At 32.9% G+C, this 18,942-nt stretch overlaps 1 pseudogene across 1 annotated transcript; it reads left to right on the plus strand.

Moving 5' to 3' along the window:
- The first annotated feature begins 293 nt into the window (after window positions 1-293).
- On the plus strand, window positions 294-2,911 carry LOC149253868 (taxadien-5-alpha-ol O-acetyltransferase pseudogene; annotated as a pseudogene). Its single transcript, XR_016265480.1, has 3 exons — window positions 294-863; window positions 979-1,045; window positions 2,131-2,911. The product of XR_016265480.1 is annotated as a taxadien-5-alpha-ol O-acetyltransferase pseudogene (transcript).
- The last annotated feature ends 16,031 nt before the right edge of the window (window positions 2,912-18,942 follow it).

Genomic DNA, 18,942 nt, shown 5'->3' on the forward strand with positions numbered 1-18,942 from the left:
CGATATTAAATAATAATGCATCTCATTCTCTTCTGTCTTTTTCTTCTCCATTTTAAAAATATTATAAAATAATCAATATTTTAAATTATCAGCTCATGTACACAATTTGAGCAACTCAACCGCACAGAAATGCACAGTACCGTTAGGGTCACCCATGAGATAAACCCAAAAGCATAGTTACCAAATTCGAATTCGGTCACCCATGAGATAAACCCAAAACTTAAAAGTGACGGGACTTAACTACACCCTACCACATGTACCCGGAGAGCAGCTATAGGATATCTAGTCAAACACCTACACTGATGATCCAGAGATTCCAATATATTTAACAGCAACATCATCTTTCGTCCCAGCACATCTGAGCATTTCTGAGAAGGTGTAGGTGAGTTCCATCCATGGAGAAACATGATATCAAGGAATGTTGCTCCCAAGTTGAGCTGACTGTAAATGTTTTGGGGTCTGTCATGGTGCCGCCTTCCAGACCTTCTCCCAGAACCACACTCTATCTCTCCAACCTAGATGACCATCTTATCGTCAGGCGCAGATTCGATACATTGCTTGTGTATAACAATGACTCTGATAATATTTATGGTACCACAGGTCCTGTGAAAGTTGTTAGGGATGCACTGTCACGAGCATTAGCGTACTATTACCCACTTGCAGGCCGGGTAAAGAGAACCAAAGACGGCCGAAAACTGCAGGTGGAGTGCACAGGAGAGGGCGCTCTCTTTGTGGAAGCCTCCACGCATAACACTCTTTCACTGTTGGGCGAGTTGGAGGAGCTGAAACCTTCATTTGAGCAACTGCTCTTTCAGTTTCCGCTCACTGCACAGGTCGAGGACGTACCCCTTCTCATTTTTCAGGTGAAATTTTTCCTCTTACTTTGCCATTATTCCTCAATTCTAATGGATTCGCTCAACTCCAACCTGAGCTGACCTTGATGGTTGCGTTTGTGTGTTTTCTGTTTTGACAAAATAGGTAACTCGCTTCGATTGCGGGGTTTTGTTGTGGGTGTGAGTTTCAACCATAGTTACCAAATTCGGCCGTACTGCAGAAAAAAATTCGAAAATTCGCCGGTTCGATTCGATTTGCGAATTAATACGTCAATTCGAGTTCGGTACGGTGTATTAGATATTAGGTTCACAATACAGTGGGCTGAGAGCGTATGGAGTATTATGATTCGCGATTCTCCCACCGTTTAATAAAAGAAATTGTCGTCCCTGCCCGCGGGGCTCTTCTCCCCTACAGGATCTGCTTGGAATGAGCGCTTTTTGGGCTTCAGTTTCTTCAAACCTTACCCCCTTTGGATTCCATAAATCGATTGCAGGTACCCTCTGGTCAAAGGTACCTTACAACAAATATAATAACCAAAGTCCCCACTCGTCATTTCCTAATAGTTAAAAAAAAATAGGAGAAGAAAGAAGAGAATTAGGGCTCTTCCTCTCCTCGGAGTATTTAAATGCAGGATTGCCCATTTACTATTTCTGTAAACTCCACAAGCCCTAGGAATCACATGTGCAGGAAATGCCTTGTTATCTACTCAACTTCGTAAAATGGACGACTTAGAAATGAGGGAATCGACTTGTACTCACAGATCAATTCCTACACCAACCATGACATCAGAGGCCTCTCGAATTGATAGATCAAGTCCGACCACCTTGACTTTCTCCTCGCTTGCAGATATAAAATATTGCTTAGCTATCATGATATCCGGATCCATAAAAAAAATAGAAAAACAGTAACTTCTATATTACAAAAAATTATAAAATGGAAAAATTCATTACTATAAAAGATATAAAATGGTAAGCTTCCAAATTGACAACTTTTATAAAAACAAAATAGAAAAACAGTAACTTCTATATTATGACAACTTTTATAAAAAAAAAAATAGAAAAACAGTAACTTCTATATTATAAAAAATTATAAAATAGCAAAAGTCAGTTTACAATGGATAAGACTTATAAAAAAATAGAAAAAAAAAAGATAAATCCAATATTAAAAAAAAGAATATTAAGTATTTGTAAGACGTATAATGTCGAATTTTTTCCGTATTGAATTTTATAGTGTCGAATTTTTTCCGTATCGAATCGAATTCGAATTCGAATTTGGTAACTATGGTTTCAACCATAGTCTGTGTGACGGACGAGGGGCAGCCCAGTTTCTCATGGGACTTGCAGAGATCGCCAGAGGAGAGACGAAGCTGTCCGTTGAAGCAGTATGGCAGAGGGAATTTCTGAAACCCCAACAGCAGTCCCATCTGGTCCGTTTTCAACATGATGAGCTCCTTGAAAGTGGATTCATGGTCAACCCTAATTGCTGAATGCAGCAGCAGATGGCCAATGTGAAAACCGAAGACGTAATACTGGCTTCGCTTTTCTTCAGCTCGGATGTTTTACAGAGTATAAAGCAGCCCATCGCAGAAGAGTTGAAGGAGCTTTGTACCACGTTCGAAGTGTTAGCAGCGTTGGCCTGGCGGGTAAGAACAAGGGCTCTGGGGATTCCTCTTGATCAAGCTGTCAGGCTTCTCTTCGGGGTGGACGTAAGGAAGGCGTTCAACCCCCCTCTTGCAGAGGGATACTACGGCAATGGTCAGTACCTAGCATGTGCACGCAGTAATACAGCCCAAGAGATTGTGAATGGATCCCTTTCGCAAGCTGTAAAGATGATAAAGAAGGCAAAGTTATGTTTAAATGAGGAGTACCTGAGATCGAGCATAGCGTTCCTTGAAATGAAACGCTCATGCCCAGAGATGACAGATGTGCATATGTGTGTTGAAGACGCGTACATTACTGACTGGAGATGGCTGGGATTTCATTAAGTGGACTTTGGGTGGGGAAAACCCGTGATTGCATGCCCTATCAGTTTGGACTTTGGGATTCCTTATTGCATTCCGGAAAGAGCTAACCAGTGATATATTGGGTATTTAATGTCTTTAGACTAGCACCCGACTTAACGCGATAACACGGTCGCTGGTAAATTCGGCATTAAATAATATTTGACCGCTCCGGTGTTATTGAGCTAAGTTGCTTGCTGCTCTAAGGACATTAAATACCCAATATATGGCTGGTTACCTCCAGCCTAATGCAGCCATATATTGGGTATTTAATGCCCTCAGAGCAGCACCCGACTTAACGCGATAACACGGGAGTGGGCAAGCATTAAATAATATCTTCTCGCTCGTGTTATTGGGCTAAGTTGCTTGCTGCTCTAAGGACATTAAATACCCAATATATAGCTGGTTAGCTCCAGCCTTGCATTCCTGGTCCGCGAAAAAGAAGGTTGGAGTGAAGATGGTGATGTGGGTTCCATGTGCAGCGGTCAAAGCACTTGAAATGGAAATCCATTGTCTGGTGTGAATTTTGGAATATCTTGTAATTTGACAGTTACTAGAGTGTCAGAATCCGAGAAATTTTTAGAATCGGTAATCAACATAAGGTTAATAGTTATGCAATAGTGAGTATCATTTACAACATTATTTTAGTGAGAAATATTTTAATGCTTAATTATTAAAAATGTTAAGTTGTAGTTTAATTTTTTTTAATGATTTGGTAGTTTTTTTATAAATTTGCTTAAAATCTAATATGAATTCGTTGAGTTATATTTGTGAAGTTTGCATCATTCAAGTGTTATTTAAAGTTTTGAATTTCATTTATACATTTAAAAATTAATTGTAAACCATAAATAAAAAAAGTTATTATTCAATCCAAAATTTGTTTTTATTAGATTTAAGTCAAAAAAAAAAAAATCCAAAAACCTAGAATAGCTACATAATACCTTGATGGAACAAAATTTTAATTTAATTATTCATAAAAAATAAAAATTTTATCTTAAAAAATTAATATATATATTTTAGTAATAATAATAATAAATAAATAATTAAAAAATATTTTAAAAACATTTATGCATTTTTTAATTATATTTTATTTTTTAATCTAATAAAAAAATATATATTTATGTAGATAATTGTTTGAATCGTAATATTAAAAAAATGATAATTAAGATATATTTCTACTGGAGATAAATTCACATTAATATATCTTTAAATTATATTAATTTAAATTAATAATATTAATTATATTATATATATGAGTGTGTTTATTTTCTTGTCAAAGTATAGGTGTGTTTTTTTCTAAATAAACATTTTAAAAATTTAATTCAGTAATTAATCATTATTAGGTGGATAATATGAATTTACTTGCATGGAATATGAGTATGGAATATCTTAATAGCAGTTAGATTTACCATCAAAGAAGATTAAATTCTCACCAATTATTTGATAATTATTGATAGTTAAATGAAAATTTTATATGTCTTATCCCAAAATATACAGACTTATTCATATAATGACAATAATTTAAAATAAAATTATAAGTTAGTTAATTTTTATGATTTTTTTTAATCTTCAAAATATGAGATGAACTTTTTTAATGTCTAGATATTTACTAACCATTTAATCTATATAGTTGTTTATGTATTCAAATATCTGTGATCCATAATAAATAAAACCAAGTCTTTTCATCACATATAAAAAATCAAACTACATCATCAAGATCATAATTTATAGTTATATTAATTTAAAATTATTTTATTTTAAATATTATTTTAAAAATGATTTGAATCTATATGATTGTATTAATTTAAAAATATTTTAAATAATTTAATACAATTTCGCACGGTATACACTAAAGTTATAATATAATTTTATAAAGCAAAACATGAAAATATGATTTAATTTTTTTCCCTTAATTAAAATTTTGTAAATTTATAAATTTATTTTATTTTAAATATTAATTTAAAAATAATTTGAAATGACTTTTTAATTAAAAATAATAATTTTTTAAACTAATCTCTTATACATATCAAATTTATGGTTTAAATAAATTCATTTTAATAATTTTTAATTAAATTAAATATAAAATAATAATTATATTTTTATTTGAAAATATTTTAAAGATTAAAAATATTTTCCTAATTCATTTTATAATAATACTTAATAAACTAAAAATTAAAATATAAGTATATAAATGGTTAGTTTCAATCCTAATATATTATATTAAAATTTCTATTAAGCTACACACTTATTTTATTTTGAAATTTATTTTTTAAAATTACAAAATTAATGCTTATTCGATCTAACTGCTAATAAGTGTGAAAACGAGTAAATATAAATGCACTGATGTAAAGCGAGAATAAATTTATAAAATAAAGTAATTTATAAAATAAAGTATATTCAAGTCAAGCAAGTTGTTAAAAAAAAATAGTATTATTAAATAAAGATTTTTATAACACGCCATTATAGAGATAGGACTTTATTAACTAATCCATAAGTATTAATTGATAAATAGATAAAATTAAAAAGCAATATTATATTTCAAAAACATTTTAATATAACTTTTTTCATTGATTATTTATTTATGTAATTAATAAATATATATTTTTTAAAATTTACTTTGTTAATAGCTATATTTTTCTCGTAACATAAATAATAACTCCACTAAGGAATTTTAATTTATCTATAAATTGTTTTATTACACCGATAGGCATCCCTCTTATTGGAGTTGGGGACTTTAATCATTGTCTTAATTAATCTTTTTGATGGGATGGCGTAAATTAAAAGATGCGAGTATATTCTCGTGGTTGCCACTATATCAATGGATAGAATTCACACCACTAACTTACTTGCATGTCTAAATCACATGTTTAAAGCATACTTAAATTAATTTTTTACAAAGAATGATTAAAAATTTACCATACCATTTGTTAATCGCCACTTATTATGATTAAGACGAAGTGGAAAGATTAAAAATGGTTGTGAAACGTATGAATCGCCATCACCATCCATTTCAATTACCTTAGGAACACCAACAGTTTCAATTCCGCCTAGACATCACTAACTGTTTCAATTCTCCTATATGAAACGTGGCTAGAGGGATCTAAGACATTGATTTAGCGTGGAAATCACTAACAGTTTCAATTTCATATAGCCATCACTTACCGTTTCAATTGGCCTCCTCCATGCAGATAACCTCACATTAGATGGAGCGACACATTAGATGAAGCTTCGCTTGAGGGATGTAACATAGTGTATGTCCCGAAAATGTAAGATAGTGTATGTTGGGAACTATGCGTGTAATGCAAATTGATACAGTTGCATAGATTTGACGGATGAATGCATGATCCCCTTGCTGTGTAACCCGAAGTGGAGGCATTTCTCTGTTCTAACCGGTGACATCTACCAAAATGCTCGTGTCATTCAACAGTAAAAATTTATTTCAAAAATATATATACACACGCTGGTTCATTATATCTTAAATACATGGATTTCGGTCACTGTTAGTAGAGCCTATTTGATTTGGATTTTTCTGTGCTTTTGTCATTAGGAGTTATAGGGAACCGGAGAAACATTTCAAGATCTTCATATATGGAGAGGGGGAACCACCTTTGGTTAAGTTTTTCTTAGCGGGCAGGAGGACTGGCACTTGAACAAAGTTTTCCCTGAAGTCCATCATCCTATGGATTTTGGGCTGGTTACTGCATGCAGGTTAATTCTATAGATGGACCTAAAAAATATGGAAAGATGGCCTATTTTAATAAGTGGATACATGAGTTTCTATGTAAATACAGAGTATGGCAGAGAAACTAGGATTTAAGCGTATTTCCTTCAATATGCGAAAGATCAATGGTGTAGACAAAAAGGACCTAGAACCATCAGATCTTTGAGATCAACAAACAGTAATGGTGAAAGAGTGTGGAGTTAATTCACAGGGAATGGTTTTGCAACAGTAAAAGTGGTATTTTGGGCACCCTCAAAACCTTGAGTGGTATTGAAGGGTGAGCCTGATGCCACTCATCGAGCAAGACGTAGCAATGAGGAGGAGAGAGGCAACTGCTTTTCGGGCGGTTAATCCTTAGGCTCCTGGTCCACCCGAAATCCCTTACACGCGTTGGATCTAGCGCGTGCAGATAAACAGTTTTGGTTTGTCGTGCATGTTGGTTGATCCGGTCAGCGACAACCGTCGGATCGAGCACCAGATCAACAGCCAAGATCTAATCACAAATCGCATTAGAGTGAGGTCAAGGGAAGACAGTGTTAGAATTACGATTTGCTGATGGGAGATTTAGCGACGCACCGTTAGCCATTGGATCAGAAACTGGAATCAACGGCGGAGATTGGGTCGATCAGAGATCGATGATTGAAGAGCGTCGTGGATCGTCGATGGATCGGGAGTGCAGACCCGCCAATATTTATTATCGTGGGTGCAAAATATTTGAAGTCCGGCCTTTTAGGTGTTGAGCGGGAATTCCCATGTTTTCCTGTGTCTTCTGATGAAGAGGCCGCTCCACAGAATACTTTTGAATCATTGTATGAACTTCAATTTTGTAGTGGAATTATTTGATGTAAAGAAAACAAAAAATATATGTTAAGACTCAATGTTCTTTCTGTGGTTGCAATGTTGGTTAAATTGATTATTTTAAACATTAATGTTGTTTTTATGTACAAAATTGTATATCTCTAGTCTTAAAATGTCTTGTTATGTTGTTCTTCTTTAAATACAATGTGTGCAATTTTGATGTGTTTTTTTCATTTATGTTGCTTTGCTCCAATGGGAGTGTTACTATTTTATATCTTTCTCTTGCATTTCTGATTGTTGTGGTATTTTGTGTAGATCCCTTCAGTTTGTTCACGTCTTTCATAAACGAAAATATTGTTTGCATTTATGGTATTATTGTTGGGATTTCATGTAAAATTTCCTCCTTTTATACATTTGTGAAACAGTTACTGATCTCTGAAACTATCAAACTACTAAACTGTTTCCCTAACCCTAACTATCTGAATTAAAAACTATTACAGGATTTTACAGAGGGTAAAAGACACCTCAAAGAACATGAAATAACAGAAACATAACTGAATGTAGAAGAGGATGATAACTATTGGCTTGCTCTATTAATCCGTTGCCGAGTTCCTCTATATATGCCCTAATGATGTTTAATTTGAAGTCCGGCCTTTTGGGTGTTGAGTGGCAATTCTTGTGTTTTCCTTTGTCTTCTGATGAAGAGGCCGCTCCATAGATGACTTTTGAAACATTGTTTGAACTTCAATTGTGTAGTGGAATTATTTAATGTAAAGAAAACAAAAAATATATGTTAAGACTCAATGTTCTTTCTCTGGTTGCAATGTTGGTTAAATTGATTATTTTAAACACTAATGTTTCTTTTATGTACAAAATTGTATATCTCTCATCTTAAAATGTCCTATTATGTTGTTCTTATTTAAATCTAACGTGTGCAATTTAGATGTGTTTTTTCATTTATGTTGCTTTGCTCCAATGGGAGTGTTACTATTTTATATCTTTCTCTTGCATTTCTGATTGTTGTGTTCTTTTGTGTAGATCCCTTCACTTTGTTCACGCCTTTCATAAATGAAAATATTGTTTACATTTATAGTATTATTGTTGGGATTTCATGTAAAATTTCCTCCTTTTATACATTTGTGAAACAGTTACTGATCTCTGAAACTATCAAACTACTAAACTGTTTCCCTAACCCTAACTATCTGAATTAAAAACTATTACAGGATTTTACAGAGGGTAAAAGACACCTCAAAGAACATGAAATAACAGAAACATAACTGAATTTAGAAGAGGATGATAACTATTGGCTTTCTCTGTTAATTCGCTACCGATTTCCTCTATATATGCCCTAATTCTGTTTAATTTGAAGTCTGGCCTTTTGGGTGTTAAGCGGGAATTCTTGTGTTTTCCTTTGTCTTCCGATGAAGAGGCCGCTCCATAGATGAATTTTGAAACATTGTTTGAACTTCAATTGTGTAGTGGAATTATTTAATGTAAGGAAAACAAAAAATATATGTTAAGACTCAATGTTCTTTCTGTGGTTGCAATGTTGGTTAAATTGATGATTTTAAACACTAATGTTTTTTTTATGTACAAAATTGTATATCTCTCATCTTAAAATGTCCTATTATGTTGTTCTTATTTAAATCCAATATGTGCAATTTAGATGTGTTTTTTCATTTATGTTGCTTTGCTCCAATGGGAGTGTTACTATTTTATATCTTTCTCTTGCATTTCTGATTGTTGTGGTCTTTTGTGTAGATCCCTTCACTTTTCATTGTTTACATTTATAATATTATTGTTGGGATTTCATGTCAATTTTCCTCCTTTTATACATTTGTGAAACAGTTACTGATCTCCAAAACTGTCAAACTACTAAATTGTTTCCCTAACTATCTGAATTAAAAACTATTACAGGATTTTACAGAGGGTAAAAGACACCTCAAAGAACATGAAATAATAGAAACATAACTAAATTTTTTGAATCAGTGATCGGAGAATCCACAGTTTGAACATCTTTATACCAACGTTTCAAATCCCAAGTGGGATCCATCATCAGGGTGGAAGAATGATGATACAAGAAGAGCAAAAAACCAGAATAAATACTAATGAGGAAGAAGAATAAGGAAGAACATAGAGTCGGCTAGAATTTTTAATTTATTTTATATATTTTATTTTTATTTTATTCATATCAATTATTATAAATAATTAATATTTATAATAAATTAATTATTATAAATAATTAATTAATTAATATTAATAATATTTATTATAAGTAATTAATATTTACAATAGAATAATTATTATAAATAATTAATAATAATAATATTTTCTTGTTATTCATATTAATTATTAATTATTAAACATAATTAATATTTATAATTAATATATTAATTAATAAAATTAATATAAAACTAAAACAATAGTAATCAATTATTATATAATAAATAAATAATTAATTAATATTGTATAATAAATAATTAATTATTATTGTATATTAATAATTAAATATAGTAATAATTCACTTTACTCGTAATGAAATGTGTTCACTTGTGTAATCCTGGGCTACATATGTATCGGGCGTTTTGATTGGCCGAAATACAAAGGAAACATACCTAATCACCTTCCTCTTCAGATTCGGCTCTAACCCTGGTTTCCCTCTTTACACAGTGAAATTATCACAAACCTTTGATTAATACACAACTCAAAAGAGTTAATCTTGCTTTATAAATCTATCAAATCCGCCCGTTCAGCACTCTGTTGACTTCCATCGCAAATTACAATCAGCCCTTTCAAATGATATATCACCACAAAACTTAACTTTACGCACCCTTAAGCCTCATATGCATAAACCCTTCATATTTGCACTTTTTCTGTTATATATCTTTTATAATAGAAATATGCCATAAAACATGCTTTTTCTGCTTTTAACATGGGCTCCGAACAACTATCGAGGCATACCTTTTCCGCCGATATAGAACTTGCTCGATAGATTCCCACCGTAGATCTGCGATTAGTGGATCAGACGGTCTACAAAGATTTCAGGTGGGACATAAGCCAGGAGAATACCCACCCGAAATGGGTGGTTTTCTCTCTCCACCCAATTGCTACGTGTCAAACGATAAGTGGGATCAGGTGAGCTCCACTAAAAACCACTTACCATTTTTGCTTCGCCTGAAATCCTGCTTGTAACTTTAAATCTACCTTTTCGTATGCCTTGCGGACCTGCCAGAATTATAAAACACAATATATAGTTTTCGGGTCTAAATCGCCATCACAAATCACAATCGGCATACCATATACATATATATAAAGTGTTATGCAATGATCGCGGACCCGCAGGGAATTTACAACAAAATATATATATATATTTTGGGTCCGCTATCGCAAGTTGCAATTGGCAAAACCTAAGGGAATAATATTAGTCCCTTACGTTCAATATTATTCCATTGGGTTCATAATCCCTTGGGGTTTTAGTATTAATCCCTTGGGTTTATTATTCATTTGGGTTTATAATATCAATCCCTTGGGTTTATTATTACCTCATGTTTATAATATCAATCATGGTCAACCATGGTTGAATGTCACATTGTCACAAGGATTGTCTCACCATGAATAAATCATGTTTATTTGAGTCTTTGTAATATTTATATTTGGGTTTAAAAATGTTGGGTTTATAAGGATTGTCTCACCATGAATAAATCATGTTTATTTGAGTCTTTTTAATATTTATATTTGGGTTTAAAAATGTTGGGTTTATAATATTAGTTCCTTGGGCTTAATATTAGTCCCTTGGGCTTAATATTATTCCCTTGGGTTCATAATCCCTTGGGGTTTTAATATTAATCCCTTGGGCTTAATATTATTCCCTTGGGGTTTTAGTATTAATCCCTTGGGTTTATTATTCATTTGGGTTTATAATGTAAATAAGTTGGGTTTACTATTCCCTTAGGTTTATAATAACAATCATGGTCAACCATTGCCAATCATAGCCAACCATGGTCAACCATGTTTGAATGTTGCATTGTGACAAGGATTGTCTCACCATAAAAATAAACCATGTTTATTTTAGTGTTCGTAGTATTTATATTTGGATTTATCAATATTGGGTTTATAACATTAGTCCCATGGGTTTAATATTATTCCCTTCGGTTCATAATCCCTTGGGGTTTTAGTATTAATCCCTTAGTTTTATTATTCCTTTGGGTTTATAATATCAATCGCTTGGGTTTATTATTCCCTTAGGTTTATAATATCAATCATGGTAAACCATGGTTAATTCTCACATTGTGACAAGGATTGTCTCACCGTCAAAATAAATCATGTTTATTTTAGTGTTTGTAGTATTTATATTTGGGTTTACCAAATTTGGGTTTATAATATTAGTCCCATGGTTGAATGTTGCATTTTGACAAAGATTGTCTGACCATGAAAATAAACCATGTTTATTTTAGTGTTTCTAATATTTATATTTGGGTTTACGAATATTGGGTTTATAATATTAGTCCCTTGGGCTTAATATTGCTCCCTTGGGTTCATATTCCCTTGGGGTTTTAGTATTACTCCCTTCAGTTTATTATTCATTTGGGCTTATCATATCAAAATTTGGGTTTTTTTATTCCCATAGGTTTATAATATAAATCATAGCCAAACATGGTGAACCATGTTTAAATGTCGCATTGTGACAAGGATTGTGTCACCATGAGAATAAACTATGTTTATTTTAGTGTTTGTAGTATCGATATTTTCGTTTACTCGATGTGAACTTTATAATATTAGTCCCATGGGTTTAATATTATTCCCTTGGCTTCATAATCCCTTTGGTTTTAGTATTTATCCCTTGGGATTATTGTTCATTTGGGTTTATAATATCAATCCCTTGGATTTATTATTCCCTTTGGTTGATAATATAAATCATGGTAAACCATTGTCAATCATAGCCAAACATCGTCAACCATGGTTGAATGTCGCATTGTGACAAGAATTGTCTTACTGTCAAAATAAACCATGTTTATTTTAGTATTTGTAGTATTTATATTTGGGTTTACCAATGTTCATTTTATAATATTAGTCCCTTGGTTGAATGTCGCATTTTGACAAAGATTGGCTCACCATGAAAATAAACCATGTTTATTTTAGTGTTTGTAGTGTTTATATTTGGGTTTAAGAATGTTGGGTTTATAATATTAGTCCCATGGGTTTAATATTATTCCCTTGGGTTCATAATCCCTTGGGGTTTTCGTATTAATACCTTAGTTTTATTATTATTTGGGGTTCATATTCCCTTGGGGTTTTAGTATTACTCCCTTCGGTTTATCATTCATTTGGGTTTATAATATCAAAATTTGGGTTTTTTTATTCCCTTAGGTTTATAATATAAATCGTAGCCAAACATGGTGAACCATGTTTGAATGTTGCAATGTGACGAGGATTGTCTCATCATCAAAATAAACTATGTTTATTTTAGTGTTTGTAGTATTTATATTTGCCTTTACTCGAAGTGAAGTTTATAATATTAGTCCCATGGGTTTAATATTATTCCCTTGGCTTCATAATCCCTTGGGTTTTACTATTTATCCCTTGGGTTTATTATTCATTTGGGTTTATAATATCAATCCCTTGGGTTTATTATTCCCTTTGGTTGATAATATAAATCATGGTAAACCATTGTCAATTATAGCCAAACATCGTCAACCATGGTTGAATGTCGCATTGTGACAAGAATTGTCTCACCATTAAAATAAACCATGCTTATTTTAGTATTTGTAGTATTTATATTTGGATTTACCAATGTTCATTTTATAATATTAGTGCCTTGGTTGAGTGTCACATTTTGACAAAGATTGACTCACCATGAAAATAAACCATGTTTATTTTAGTGCTTGTAGTGTTTATATTTGGGTTTAAGAATGTTGGGTTTATAATATTAGTCCCATGGGTTTAATATTATTCCCTTGTGTTCATAATCCCTTGGGGTTTTCATATTAATACCTTATTTTTATTATTCCTTGGGGTCTATAATATCCTTTGTAAATGTCCTAAATGATGTTTAATTCGCTTTACCTGTAATGAACTGGGTTGACCTATGTAAACCTCGGCTTACGCATGTACTGGGACCTATGTCTTTAATGATCTTCTGAGTCAAAATTTTAATCTGTAATGGTTAAGCCCCCTTTCATAAATCCCTATGCGGAATGATTTATTAAACCCAACATAGACTAACCCTTAGTCACATTCACTTATCGGGACTCAATCAACCCTTCTAAACCTTCAATATCCTCTTATTAACCCAAATATATATATTCCCACTTAAGTCACTCCTTAACATTGGCTATACCGTGGTCTTTACCTATAAACCCTCATATCCACGCTAAATTCATTATAAACCATCTATAATGAACATACCCATAAAGCATGCATAACATACCTTTTCTGCACTTTTCAAAGCCTCTGAACAGTTCTTTAGGCAACATATTTGCCTGATAGATCCCCACCGTAGATATGTGCTTACTGTATTAGACAGTCTACAAAGATTTTGGGTGGGACATATGCCTGGAGAATACCCACCCGAAATGGAAGGTTTTCTCTCTCCACCGAGCTGTTACGTGTCAAATGATAAGTGGGATCGGGTGAGCTCCACTAAAAACCACTTACCATTTTTGCTCTGCCTGAAATCCCGCTTGTAACTTTAAATTTTCCTTTTCATATGCCTTGCGGACCCATCGGAATTATAAAACACAATATATAATTTTCGGGTCCAGATCGCCATCGCAAATTTCAATTGGCACTATCAATGGATGTATTAACCCAAACCTTAACAATTTGTGATATGGCGGACCTACCGGAAATATAAAACATGGCATATATAATATTGGGTCCAGAATCCCAATCGCAAATCACAATTGGCGCTATGAGCCAGCACATATACATAAGGTGTTCTACGGAGCCGCCTACATTATAAAATGCAATATATATGTTTTCGGGTCCAGCCATGTTCAACACTTATTTCTATTATAATCCTTTATATAGAAATACATAAAAATGTGTAACCATAATGTATATGAAGGGCTTTTCAATATAGCGGACCCGCCAAGACTTTACAAGATATATATATATATATATATATATATATATATATATATATATATATATATATATATATATATATATATATATATATATATATTTTGGGTTCACCATCGTAAGTTGCAATCGGCGGAACCCAACGTCCATAGCTCTGTGGTGTAGCGGACCCGATGGGACTTTAAACCACGATGTATATACCTTTCTGGTCCAGCCCTTTAACACTTTAACACTTGTTTCTTTTGCGATTCCGCTATGAAATAAATAAATACTTCATGTCTTTTAGACTTTATGGGGGGTAAAGAATGTAAAGAAGTTTCATTGAGGTGAACCACCGATAATGATATATCTAATAAATAAAGCTAAAAAGACAACATAAGATACAACATCGACCATCTTCCAACATGCAACTGTCATAAGGATTGTCTCAATATGAAAATCCATGATGGTCCATCATGTTTATTTCGATGTTTATAATATTCGTTTAGGGTTTATATACGTTGGGTTTATAATATTAGTCCCTCGGGTTTAATATTATTCCCTTGGGTTCATAGTCCCTTGGGGTTTTAGTATTAATCTCTTGGGTTTATTATTCATTTGGGTTTATAATATCAATCCGTTGGGTTTATTATTACCTCATGTTTATAATATTAATCATGGTCAACCATGGTTGAGTGTCACATTGTCACAAGGATTGTCTCACCATGAATAAATCATGTTTATTTTAGTCTTTGTAATATTTATATTTGGGTTTACAAATGTTGGGTTTATAATATTAGTCCCGTGGGCTTAATATTATTCCCTTGGGTTCATAACCCCTTGGGGTTTTAGTATTAATCCCTTGGGCTAAATATTATTCCCTTGGGTTCATAATCCCTTTGGGTTTTAGTATTAATCCCTTGGGTTTATTATTCATTTGGGTTTATAACGTAAATAAGTTGGGTTTACTATTCGTTTAGGCTTATAATATCAATCATGGTCAACCATTGTCAACCATAGCCAACCATGGTCAACCATGTTTGAATGTTGCATTGTGACAAAGATTGTCTCACCATCAAAATAAACCATGTTTATTTTAGTGTTCATAGTATTTATATTTGGGTTTATCTATATTGGGTTTATAATATCAGTCCCATGGGTTTAGTATTATTCCCTTCGGTTTATAATCCCTTGGGGTTTTAGTATTAATCCCTTAGTTTTATTATTCCTTTGGGTTTATAATATCAATACCTTAGGTTTATTAGTCCCTTAGGTTTATAATATCAATCATGGTCAACCATGGTTGATTCTTCCATTGTGACAAGGATTGTCTCACCATCAAAATAAATCATGTTTATTTTAGTGTTTGTAGTATTTATATTTGGGTTTACCAAATTTGTGTTTATAATATTAGTCCCATGGTTGAATGTCACATTTTGACAAAGATTGTCTGACCATGAAAGTAAACCATGTTTGTTTTAGTGTTTGTAATAGTTATATTTGGGTTTACCATATTAGTCCCGTGGTTGAATGTCCCATTTTGACAAATATTGTCTCACCATGAAAATAAATCATGTTTATTTTGGTCTTTGTAATATTTACATTTGGGTTTACAATTTTTGGTTCTATAGTATTAGGCCCTTGGGTTTAATATTATTCCATTGGGTTCATAATCCCTTGGGGTTTTAGTATTAATCCCTTGGGTTTATTGTTCATTGGGGTTTTAATATTAATCCCTTGGGTTTATTGTTCATTTGGGTTTATAATATCAATCCCTTGGGCTTATTATTCCCTTTGGTTTATAATACCAATCATTGTAAACCATTGTCAATCATAGCCAAACATGGTCAATCATGGTTGAATGTCGCATTGTGACAAGAATTGTCTCATGATCAAAATAAACCATGTCTATTTTAGTTTGTAGTATTTATATTTGGGTTTACCAATGTTGGGTTTATAATATTAGTCCCATGCTTGAATGTCACATTTTGACAAAGATTGTCTCACCATGAAAATAAAACATGTTTATTTTAGTGTTTGTAATATTGGGTTTATAATATTGGTCCCTTGGGCTTAATATTGTTCCTGGGTTCATATTCCCTTGGGGTTTTAGTATTACTCCCTTTGGTTTATTATTCATTTGGTTTTATGATATAAATCATGCTAAACCATTGTCAGTCATAGCCAAACATTGTCAACCATGGTTGAATGTTGCATTGTGACAAGAATTGTCTCACCGTCAAAATAAACCATGTTTATTTTAGTATTTGTAGTATTTATATTTGGGTTTACCAATGTTCATTTTATAATATTAGTCCCTTGGTTGAATGTCGCATTTTGACAAAGATTGACTCACCATGAAAATAAACCATGTTTATTTTAGTGTTTGTAGTGTTTATATTTGGGTTTATAATATTAATCCCATGGTTTTAATATTATTCCCTTGGGTTCATAATCCCTTGGGGTTTTCATATTAGTACCTTAGTTTTATTATTCCATTAGGTTTACGATTGTTGGGTCTATAATATTAGGCCCTTGGGTTTAATATTATTCCATTGGGTTCATCCCTTGGGTTTTAATATCAATCCCTTGGGTTTATTATTCCAACAAGGTTTATAATATCAAACATGGTCAACCGTGGTTGAATGTCACATTGTGACAAGGATTGTCTCACCATGAAAATAAATCATGTTTATTTTAGACATTGTAATATTTATATTTGGTTTTACGAATGTTGGGTTTATAATATTAGTCATTTGGGTTTAATATTATTCCCTTGGGTTCATAATCCCTTGGGTTTATTATTCCCTTTGGTTTATAATATCAATCATTGCAAACCATTGTCAATCATAGCGAAACATGGTCAACCATGGTTGAATGTCGCATTGTGACAAGAATTGTCTCACCATCAAAATAAACCATGTTTATTCTAGTGTTTGTAGTATTTATATTTGGGTTTACCAATGTTGGGTTTATAATATTAGTCCCATGCTTGAAGGTCACATTTTGACAAAGATTGTCTCACCATGAAAATAAAACATGTTTATTTTAGTGTTTGTAATATATATTTGGATTTACGAATATTGGGTTTATAATATTAGTCCCTTGGGTTTAATATTGTTCCCTTGGGTTCATAATCCCTTGGGTTTTAGTACTACTCCCTTTGGTTTATTATTCATTTGGGTTTATAATATCAAAATTTGGGCTATTTTATTCCCTTAGGTTTATAATATAAATCATAGCCAAACATGGTGAACCATGTTTGAATGTCGCATTATGACAAGGATCGTCTCAACATCAAAATAAAATATGTTTATTTTAGTGTTTGTAGTATTGATATTTGCCTTTACTCGATGTGAAGTTTATAATATTAGTCCCATGGGTTTAATATTATTCCCTTGGGTTCATGATGCAGGAGCATCTGACACTCTTCATTAAAGAAGGAATCCAAAGCGAAGCAAGGAGGACGTGGACCATTAGATCAAAACAGGGGAAATTTTGTTAAAAACATAGCTTAAATGATGGAATGGATAAGTCCCTAGAAGACTTAATAAATGTAATCTTCATGTATGTGATTAGTTGAGAGTTTTGAGGAAAAGATGTGGTCGGATCCTTTCAGTGATTCGATCCAATGTTTCCTTATATATTTGTTGATGAACCTGTGTGTTCAAGATATATCGTGAGATAGATAGAGAGACATATATAGAGTATCCACAATGTAGTCGAGAGGAGAACTCGTCCTAAGGCTGAAAGGCCTTAGATTTGTAATCGTACTATGTATAATAGAAAATTGTGTGTTTCAGTGTTGATTGTGCGCCTATCTATATTTCATATATATATATCCATTAATGGCTTAAAGTTCTGTGTTTATAAGTGTGTTGATCGACCATCGATCACTGTAGGATCAATGGTGATCTAATATTAAGTAAATACATCGATATATGAGTGTTCTGTGTGTTAACAGAGTATAGCAGAAAACCATGTTTATAGCGCAGAGTACATTAAAAGCAAGCGAATCAAGCTAAGGAAGAATAGATGAGAGAACGCACAGGAGCCATCAGATCTATGTGATCAATGGTCTGGGTCAAGTCGTATGGGGCAGAACCTTTATATTGCATCGGTGAAAATTCCTTGGGCGATATCGGAACCGGTCCTTAAAGAAATGTGATTGCGATTATGCAATTTAATCACAACTGTCAGATCACGAGCCTGATCAATGGTCAAGATGTGATCACAAATCTCAAATCGGTGAGGTCAAGGGCTGGCAGATGTAGGACCGCCAATGTGCCATGATGTGATTTAGCCCTGACCGTTAGATCCAAAGGAGTAACGGACGGTGCAGATGAGCCGATCGGAGATCGGAGATCGGAGAATGCAAAGGTCAGAGAGCATTGTATAAAGGAGTGGAGGAGTGGACCCGCCGATATTTATATATGTAGGTGTAATCCTTTCGAATTCCAGCCAAGTGTTCGGAGGGGGGTTTCTTGTGTTTCCCGTGTAATCCTTTGTTTTGCAATAAAGTGTTATG

This window comes from Pinus tabuliformis, chromosome 7, assembly GCF_031772625.1.
Source record: "Pinus tabuliformis cultivar Carrire ecotype Pingquan chromosome 7, CPIR1, whole genome shotgun sequence".
Classification (NCBI taxonomy): Eukaryota; Viridiplantae; Streptophyta; class Pinopsida; order Pinales; family Pinaceae; genus Pinus; species Pinus tabuliformis.